The sequence below is a fragment of the Psammomys obesus genome, unplaced genomic scaffold (assembly GCF_907164565.1).
Source record: "Psammomys obesus unplaced genomic scaffold, mPsaObe1.curated_primary_1811, whole genome shotgun sequence".
In the NCBI taxonomy this organism is placed as follows: domain Eukaryota; kingdom Metazoa; phylum Chordata; class Mammalia; order Rodentia; family Muridae; genus Psammomys; species Psammomys obesus.
Genome location: NW_026585686.1, coordinates 18,063,264 through 18,072,097, shown reverse-complemented (window position 1 = coordinate 18,072,097; position 8,834 = coordinate 18,063,264). Strand labels below are relative to the sequence as shown.

The window sequence follows — 8,834 nt, the reverse complement described above, 5'->3', positions numbered from 1 at the left end:
AAAAGTAAAATCAGAAAAGTCCCAAACACAAAATATGCAAAAAATCAAGGATTCCATGAAAAGGCTGGTACTTCTCTCAAAGAAAAAGTAAAATCAGAAAAGTCCCAAACACAAAATATGCAAAAAATCAAGGATTCCATGAAAAGACTAAATTTAAGAATAATAGGAATCGATGAAAAAGAAGACTCCAGGTGATTCGATAAGATGGTAGCACCAGGAGAACACTGAATTTGAGAAGCAGAAAAACATTTTCCATACAGCGAACAAGAGACTGAATTCTGGGCCCTAAAACAACAGCAATTGGTGTTTCTCAGGTGAGAGGAAACCCCCACGGTGTGGGAATCGGTCAGATCCATGCTCAGGTCACCCAGCCAGAACCTGGAAGAGATCCTGGGTTAAGCAGGCACTATGTTGCCAGACCACAGCCACATGCCTGCGTTTCCTGATTACCTTCCCAGGCTGAATGGTGGGCACAAAAACATCAGAAACTGGGAATACTGAGGGATCACCCAGGAATGAGAAAAACAACTGTGATTATTTGAATTGAAGCCAGGTGCAGATAGCTCTTGAAGGGCAGGGTGAACTGTTCTGAGAAAAACCATAAGCAACCAGCTGTAAACTATCTACAACCAGTTGTAAACTATCTTCATGCTATTCTTGTTGACCAATCAATGGATAGAGCAAAAGTGGTCTGACTTTCAGGTATAAAATCCCTGTGCTTTGCATGTTCAGGGTTGTCTTCTGTCTTTGAAGGGGTGACCCTATTGAGATTGGAATAAAACTCTTGCTTTTGCTTCGAATTGTGGTCTGTGAGTGTTCCTGGGAAGGGCACAAACCTGAGCTCCTGAGCAGTGAGACACCAGGTCTTACATTTTGGTGTGTTTGGCTGGAAACGGCATGCCCCTTCCCCAACTCTCACCAGACTGGGCTCAGAGGTTGAGCTCGGAAAAGGTTAGTCTGATTTGTCTCTATTTTACCACTCTGTTTCTGTTTAGGACCTATCTGGACCTTTTTGGCCATCTGATCAGTCGTTTTGATAGACAGACATGTCACAATATCGCTTGACTGGGAGCTGGAAGAAGCTCCAGATTCCATTTGGGAGGCCAGGACTGGGACAGTCCTCCTCCCATCTGTTGCTCATTGGAGACGGCTGACGCCAGGCATCCTCTCAATCAGAATTCTGTGGTACCAGCAGCAAGGGTGTCCTGTCTAATTGCCTGTCTTGTTCTCTTTGTCTCTATCGTTGTTGCCTCTTTTACTTTCTTGACGGACTAATTTATTATGGGACAGACCGTGACTTCACCCTTATCCCTCACTCTTGATCATTTCTCAGAGGTGAGATATAGGGCACATAACCTTTCAGTTGAAGTTAAAAGGGGAAAATGGCAAACTTTCTGCTCCTCAGAGTGGCCTACTTTTCAGGTTGGATGGCTGACAGAGGGCACCTTTCACCTTGACAAGATCCTTGCTGTCAAGATTAAGACCCTCCAGACCCCAGGAGGCCACCTTGATCAAGTTCCCTATATTCTGACTTGGGAGGATCTAGTTTGTCACCCACCTCCTTGGTTGTGCCTCTTTACTCTTCCCACAGGGACTTCCCCAACATCCATCTGTGCAGTCAAGGAGGAGAAGAAGATACTTGCCACTCCAGATACAGATTTCCTTCTTTTTGACCTTCTGCCTCCTTATCCACCAGCTTTTCCCCCCACTAATCCCCCAGCCGGTCCACAGCAGGGTGCCGCCAGTCCCTTGGCACCACAACAGTCCACCAGATTCTGAAAGTGAGAGTGCCCCCAGCAGTCCCTTCACACAGCTGCAGTTGCCACCAGATTCCGAAAGTGAAAGTGGTCCATGGGCAGGAACTCGGAGTCACCGAGCAGCTCAGCCAGACTCCATGGCCCTTTTTTTGCGGGCCTATGGGCCCCCTGATGACGATGGAAATCAACCCCTTCAGTACTGGCCTTTTTCATCAGCCAATCTCTATAACTGGAAGGCCCATAATCCCCCCTTTTCTGAAAATCCTCAAGCTCTAACTGATTTGTTTGAATCTGTCCTATTCTCACACCAGCCCACTTGGGATGATTGCCAGCAACTCTTGCAGGCCTTCCTGACTACTAAGGAATGGGCCGGGTCCTCCTTGAGGAGAGAAAGAATGTGCCAGGAACTGACGGGAGGCCTTCTGTCCTCCCTAATTGATGATGGCTTTCTCCTCACCCACTCCAACTGGGATTACAACAACCAGAGGTAGGGAACGCCTGAAGGTCTACCATTAGACTCTAATGGCGGGTTTCTGTGGGGCCGCTGAAAAGCCCACCAATTTGACGAAGGTAAGAGAGATGGTTCAGGGGCCAGATGAATCTCCCGCAGACTTTCTTGAATGGCTGATGGAGGCATGCCATTCGTTTATGCCCTATGACCCTACCTCAGATGAGAATAAGGCAATGGTGAATATAACCTTTATAGACCAGTCAGCCAGAGATATTTGCAGAAAACTCCAGAAAATAGAGGGTTTACAGGAAAAGTTGGTGAAGGATTTAATGCAGGTAGCAGAAAAGGTTTTCTACAGCTGGGAGACAGAAGAAGAGAAAGAAGAAAGAAAGCAGAAAGAGAAGAAAGTGAGAGAAAGAGAAAGTGATAAGAGGCAAGACAGAAAGTTGACTAAGATCCTGGCCACCATAGTGCAGGAGAGTCGTAATGATAGGGAAAGAGTTCCTGGCAATCTGAGGGGCCCTCTGTCTAAGGATCAATGTGCTTATTGCAAAGAGAAAGGACACTGGATCAAGAATTGTCCCAAAAGGAAGAAAAAGCCAGAAAAACTGAACGCTTGAGCCCTGGAGACCCGGGTCCTAACCCTGGGTGATGATAGCGACTGGGGAGGATGGGGTTCCGCTTCCCTCCCTGAGCCCAGGGTAACCCTTAAAGTGGAGGGGAAGCTGGTCCACTTCTTGGTGGACACTGGCGCCCAGCATTCTGTTCTATTACAAGACTTTGGAGCTGAAAAAGAGAAAAAAATCATGGGTCCAAGGAGCCACTGGATGTAAATAATATTCATGGACTACCCGAAGAACGGTGGACCTTGGAGTGGGCTGGGTATCCCACTCATTCTTAGTTGTCCCCGAGTGCCAGTACCCACTGTTACGGCGAGATATCCTAACTAAGATAGGGGCCCGTATTTATTTTAGATCAGTTGTCTCACAGGTGACAGACAATAAAGGAGATCCCATTAATGTGCTGATGATTCAATTGGAAGATGAATACCGCCTGTTTGAAAAGGTGGTAGGTCCAGAAAAAGACTTTGACTGGTTGCTAGAGAGACATCCCAGGGCATGGGCTGAAATGGCTGGCCTAGGAAAAGCAGAGAAACAGCCCCCAGTTCAGATAGAGCTGAAGCCTCAGGATACCCCATCACAGTGTGACAATATCCATGTCTAAGGAAGCCCGTGATGGGATTCACCCTCACATACAGTGGCTCCTTGACCTAGGGGTTCTCAAAAGGTGCCAATCCACCTGGAATACTCCATTGCTGCCAGTTTGAAAGCCTAGGAGCAACTACTATTGATCCGTACAGGACTTGAAGGAAGTTAACAAACAGGTCACGGACTTACATCATACCATGCCCAACCTGTATAACCTGTTGAGCTTCCTTCCCCCTGACAGGCTTTGGTATACAGTCCTGGACCGTAAGGACACATTCTTTTGCCTTCAATGTAGCCCTACCACCCAAGACATTTTCGCTTTTGAGTGGAAAGACCCGGACTGAGGGGTCTTCGGCCAGCTTACATGGACTCAACTTCCTCAAGGGTTTAAAAATTCTCCTACCATATTTGATGAAGCCTTAAACCAGGACCTGGAGCACTTCCGGGCCACCAATCCCCAGGTAACTCCTCTCCAATATGTGGATGACATTCTATTAGCTGCAGATTGTAAAGAAACCTGCCTTGAAGCCACCGACCAGCTGTTGCAAGAGCTGGGTGAGCTCGACTACAGAGCGTAGGTGAAAAAGGCCCAGTTCTGCAGGAAACAGGTCAGTTATCTGGGATATATATTAAGAGAGGGCTATATATATTAAGGAGGCTAGAAAAGAGACTGTATTTCATATTCCCCCTCTGCTGACTACTAAACAACTGAGGGAATTTTTAGGTACAGCGGGGTTTTGCTGGCTGTGGATTCCTGGATTTGCCGAGATGGCAGCCCCTCTGTATGCCCTTACAAAGGGCAAAGGCTCTTTCATCTGGGGAAAGGATGAACAAGCTGCATTTGATAATATCAAACAAGCCTTAATGTCGGCCCTAGCTTTAGGACTCCCTGATGTGACCAAACCCTTCCCTCTCTATGTGTCTGAGAATCGGGGAATGGCCAAAGGGGTGCTAACACAGAAAATTGGACCCTGGAAGAGACTGGTAGGCTATCTATCCAAAAAGCTTGATTCAATAGCAGGAGGATGAACAACCTGTCTGTGAATAGTAGCGGCAGTGGCGGCACTAGTAAAAGATGCAGACAAACTGACTCTGGGTCAGGACCTCACCATTTATGCTCCTCATGCCCTTGAGCGTGTCATAAGGCAGCCACCTGACCGCTGGCTCAGGAATGCCCACATGATACATTACCAGGTTTTGCTCTTGAATAACGATAGAGTCACCTTTGCCCCGGCAACAGGGCTAAACTCTGCCACCTTATTGCCAGATCAAGAAATGCAGCCCCCAGAGCATAATTGTTTGCAGGTTCTAGCAGAGGAGCAGGGATGGTGAAAGGACTTGAAAGATCAACCTCTGCCTGATGCTGAGGTGATATACTATATAGATGTGAGCAGTTTTTTGGAGAACAGGAAGAGAAAGGCAGGGGCATCGGTGGTGGTAGATGGCATACACAAGGTAATATGGGCTCAGGCGTTGCTGGAGGGTACTTCTGCTCAGTGAGCGAAATTGACTGCTTTAACCCAGGCATTAACTCTGGGAAAGGATAAAAAGATAAACATCTACACTGATAGTTGGTATGCCTTTGCAACAGCCCATGTACATGAGGCCATCTATCAGCAAAGAGGCCTGCTAACATCAGCCAGTAAAGAGATCAAAAATAAAAATGAGATTCTGGCTTTGCTCAATGCCTTGTTGCTGCCTGCCAAGGTAAGCATTATTCATTGCCCAGGTCATCAGAAGGGAACTTCCAGGGCAGCAAAGGGGAATAACATGGCCGATCAGGAGGCTAAAGCAGCTGCTAGAGGAAACTCTATCCCAGTGGTACTAACCGCTGAGCTGCCCAAAGAAGAATGACTAAACTACTCAGAAAGTGACTTAAAGCTAATATGGTAAAAACATGGGATATTTGACACCGATGTGGGGGCATGGATTGACTCCAAAGGTAAGATCATTTTACCACAGGAAGACAGTGAGAAATTAATAACTCAGATGCATAAGTGGACTCACTTAGGGGCAAAGAAATTGGCTGAAATTGCCCACCAATCCCAGTACCGAATACTAAACCTCACCGCCCTGAGAGTGATTTAGGCGAGTGAACCTGTCAGAAGGTAAACATAGGGAAGAATTTCCAGAGCCCAGGGAATTGGCTGAGGGCAACTAGACCCAGAATGCATTGAGAAGTGGATTTCACTGAATTAAACCAGCCAGGTACAGCAATAAACATCTCCTGGTCTTTGTGGACACCTTCTCAGGATGGGTGGAAGTTTTTCCCACAAAGAAAGAAACCACTCTGGTTGTAGCCAAAAGATTCTAGAAGACATTTTTCCTCAGTTCAGTATTGCAAATTGGGTCAGACCATGGGCCGGCCTTCGTTGCTCAGGTAAGTCAGGAGGTAGCCAGGTTTCTGGGGCTCGACTTGAAATTACACTGTGCTTATAGATACAAAAGTTCAAGACAGGTAGAAAGAATGAATGGAACTCTAAAAGAGACTCTCACCAAATTGACCATGGAGACAGGCGGTGACTGGGTGGTACTTCTTCTGGCCCTTTTTAGAGTCAGAAACACTCCCTCCCTACTAGGCCTGACTCCCTTTGAACTACTATATGGGGTTCCTGCTCCCCTGACTCTTCTTGGGGACCCCCTTGACATAACTAGTGGTATCTCTGACTTGTTGTCAAGGCTGAGAGGACTGCAGCTTATTCAGAAAGTAATTTGGAGCAAGGTTGGCAATGCATATGCACCTGGGTCCTTGGAGGTGACCCATCAGTTCCAGGTTGGAGATCTGGTATATGTGCAATGACACCACAGCCAGAATCTGGAACCTTGGTGGAAGGTTCCTTATTATGTCATGCTTACCATCCCAACTGCCATCAAAGTAGAGGGCATCTCAGCTTCGATCTGTGCATCACACATTAAGCCTGCTCTTCATCAACCTGCAGACACCTGGAAAGTCCTTGCCTCCAGTAACCCCCTAAAACTGAAACTCATCAGAGATAATGAACTCTCCGACCAGTACTCGCCTTAGTCAGGGAACTTGTAAGTGCAGTTCAGGTTCTGATGCTCCAGAGACAGTATCAACCTCTTCTTGAGGTTGATCCAATATTTTAGGGTTAAAATTGAGGCAAAAAGAAGAAGGGCGAATGAGGGACCACCCAGGAATGAGAAAAAACAACTGTGAGTATTTGAATTGAAGCCAGGTGCAGATAGCTCTTGAAGGGCAGGGTGAACTGTTCTGAGAAAAACCATAAGCAACCAGCTTTAAACTATCTACAACCAGCTGTAAACTATCTTCATGCTATTCTTGCTGACCAATCCATAGATAGAGCAAAAGTGGTCTGACTGTGCTTTGCATGTTCTGGGTCATCTCCTGCCTTTGGGAGGGTGACCCTATCGTGATTGGAATAAACCTCTTGCTTTTGCATCAAGTTGTGGTCTGTGAGTGTTCCTGGGAAGGGCACGATCCTGAGCTCCTGAGCTCCTGAGCAATGAGACTCCAGGTCTTACAGTACCAGTCTAGAGAAAAACCCACAGGAAAAATAAGGAAACAGGACTGGCCTCCAGTCACCCTGTCTTTCCCTGGAAAAAGTCTCATAGAATGGCAGGTGCATGCCACCATCACTAAACTGGGCTCCAGCTGTGAGCACAGAGATGTGCTGCATGCCCAACTCTCCATCACAGAAAGAACTGTGCTCCCCAGAGACTGGGAGTCCCTGTCCGGAGAAAAACCCACAGGAAAGAAAGCAAACAGGGACAGAATTAGGCCACCCAGTATATACCTGGAAAAGGTTCCACAGACCAGCATGCCTGCCAACCGAGGGACCTGCTGTGCACCAGCTAGCCTGCTGCTCACAGGAGAATGGTACTTACATGCCAGTGATTACCACTTAGGTGCTGGGGCACAGAGCCCCAACCTCAGACCTACAGAAGCCTGGGATCCCTGAGATAAACCCCCAGATGCTGCTCCAAGGAGCAACCAGATATCCCTAACAAAACTGATCAAACCACGGGACAACCAGGTTACAGCAGCAGTTCACTAAATTTACACCAAGAAACCCAGAATCAGGGCAGCTATCTCCAGGACTTCTCTGGCTGAAAGGAGAGCCCTCTTGACTAACAAGGACCACAGTTACCACTTAGGTCTGTACACCTGAGGTGAGCAGTGGCAACTCCTGAAAAACATTACCTATTCAGTGAACATACCCAAAAAGTTGAGGAGGCTTCCTTCAGGAAAAACCATCTTCCTACCAAGAAGATTCTATCCACCACAGGATTTCAGAAACCACCAGAAACTAACACGTAACACCTAAGATAGCCCAATGGGTAGAGGCCAGCATAAAAGCTCAACCAACAAAAGGCAAAACAATATGTCATCTCCAGAACCCAGCTATCCAGGGGCAAGTAGCCCTGGACACCCCAGCATAATTGAAATTCAAGGAGATTACTTAACATCTGTGCTCATGAAGAGGATAACAGAGGAAACAAATAAAATGTGTAAAGACCTACAGGAAGATAAAGTCAAACAGATTATGGCCATATGTAAAGAAATACAGGAAGTTGCAGCCAAACAGTTTATGGCCTTTAGAGAGAAAATACTTAAATCACTGAAAGAAATAAAAGAAACAGAGGATTGTTCAAACAAACAGCTGAAGGAATTGAAGGAAAAAGAGGAAAATACAATTAGACATGGTGAAGGAAAACAACAAAAAGCCTCAAGATCTGAAGATAGAATTGGAAATATTAAAGAAAACAAAAATGGAGGAAATTGTGAAAAGAAAGAACATAGGGAAGAAAACAGGAACTACAGAGCTAAGCATAACCAATAGAATACAAGAGATGGAAGAATCTCAGCTGAGGAAGATACAATGGAAGAAATTGATATATCTGTAAAAGAAAATAATAAATCTAAAAAATTCCTGACACAAACCATCCAAAAAAAAAAAAAAAATCCCTGACACAGACTGTCGAAAAAATTCAAGACAACATAAAAAGACAAAATGTAAGAATAGGAATAGAGGAAAAAGATTTCCTCCTCCACGGTCCAGAAAATATTTTCAACAAAATCATTGAAGAAAATTTCCCCAACTTAAAGGAGAGGCCAATAAAAATACAAAAGGCCTACAGAACACCCACTAAATTAGACCAGAAAAGAAACTCTTCCTGCCACATAATAATCAAAACAGTAAGTTGAAAGAACAAAGAAAAAAATACTAAAAGCTGCAAGGGAAAAAGACCAAGTAACATATAATGGCAAACCCATCACAATCACATCTGACTTCTCAATAGAGACCAAGAAAGCCAGAAGGGCCTGGACGGATATCATGCAGGCCCTAAGAGAACACAGATGTCATCCCAGGCTACTATACTCAGCAAAACTCTCAGTCCTCATAGACAGAGAAAACAAGATATTCAATGACAAAA

At 45.7% G+C, this 8,834-nt stretch overlaps 1 pseudogene; it reads left to right on the top strand.

The window, feature by feature from the left end:
* The first annotated feature begins 897 nt into the window (after window positions 1-897).
* On the top strand, window positions 898-3,432 carry LOC129692861 (uncharacterized; annotated as a pseudogene).
* Window positions 3,433-8,834: the final 5,402 nt, after the last annotated feature.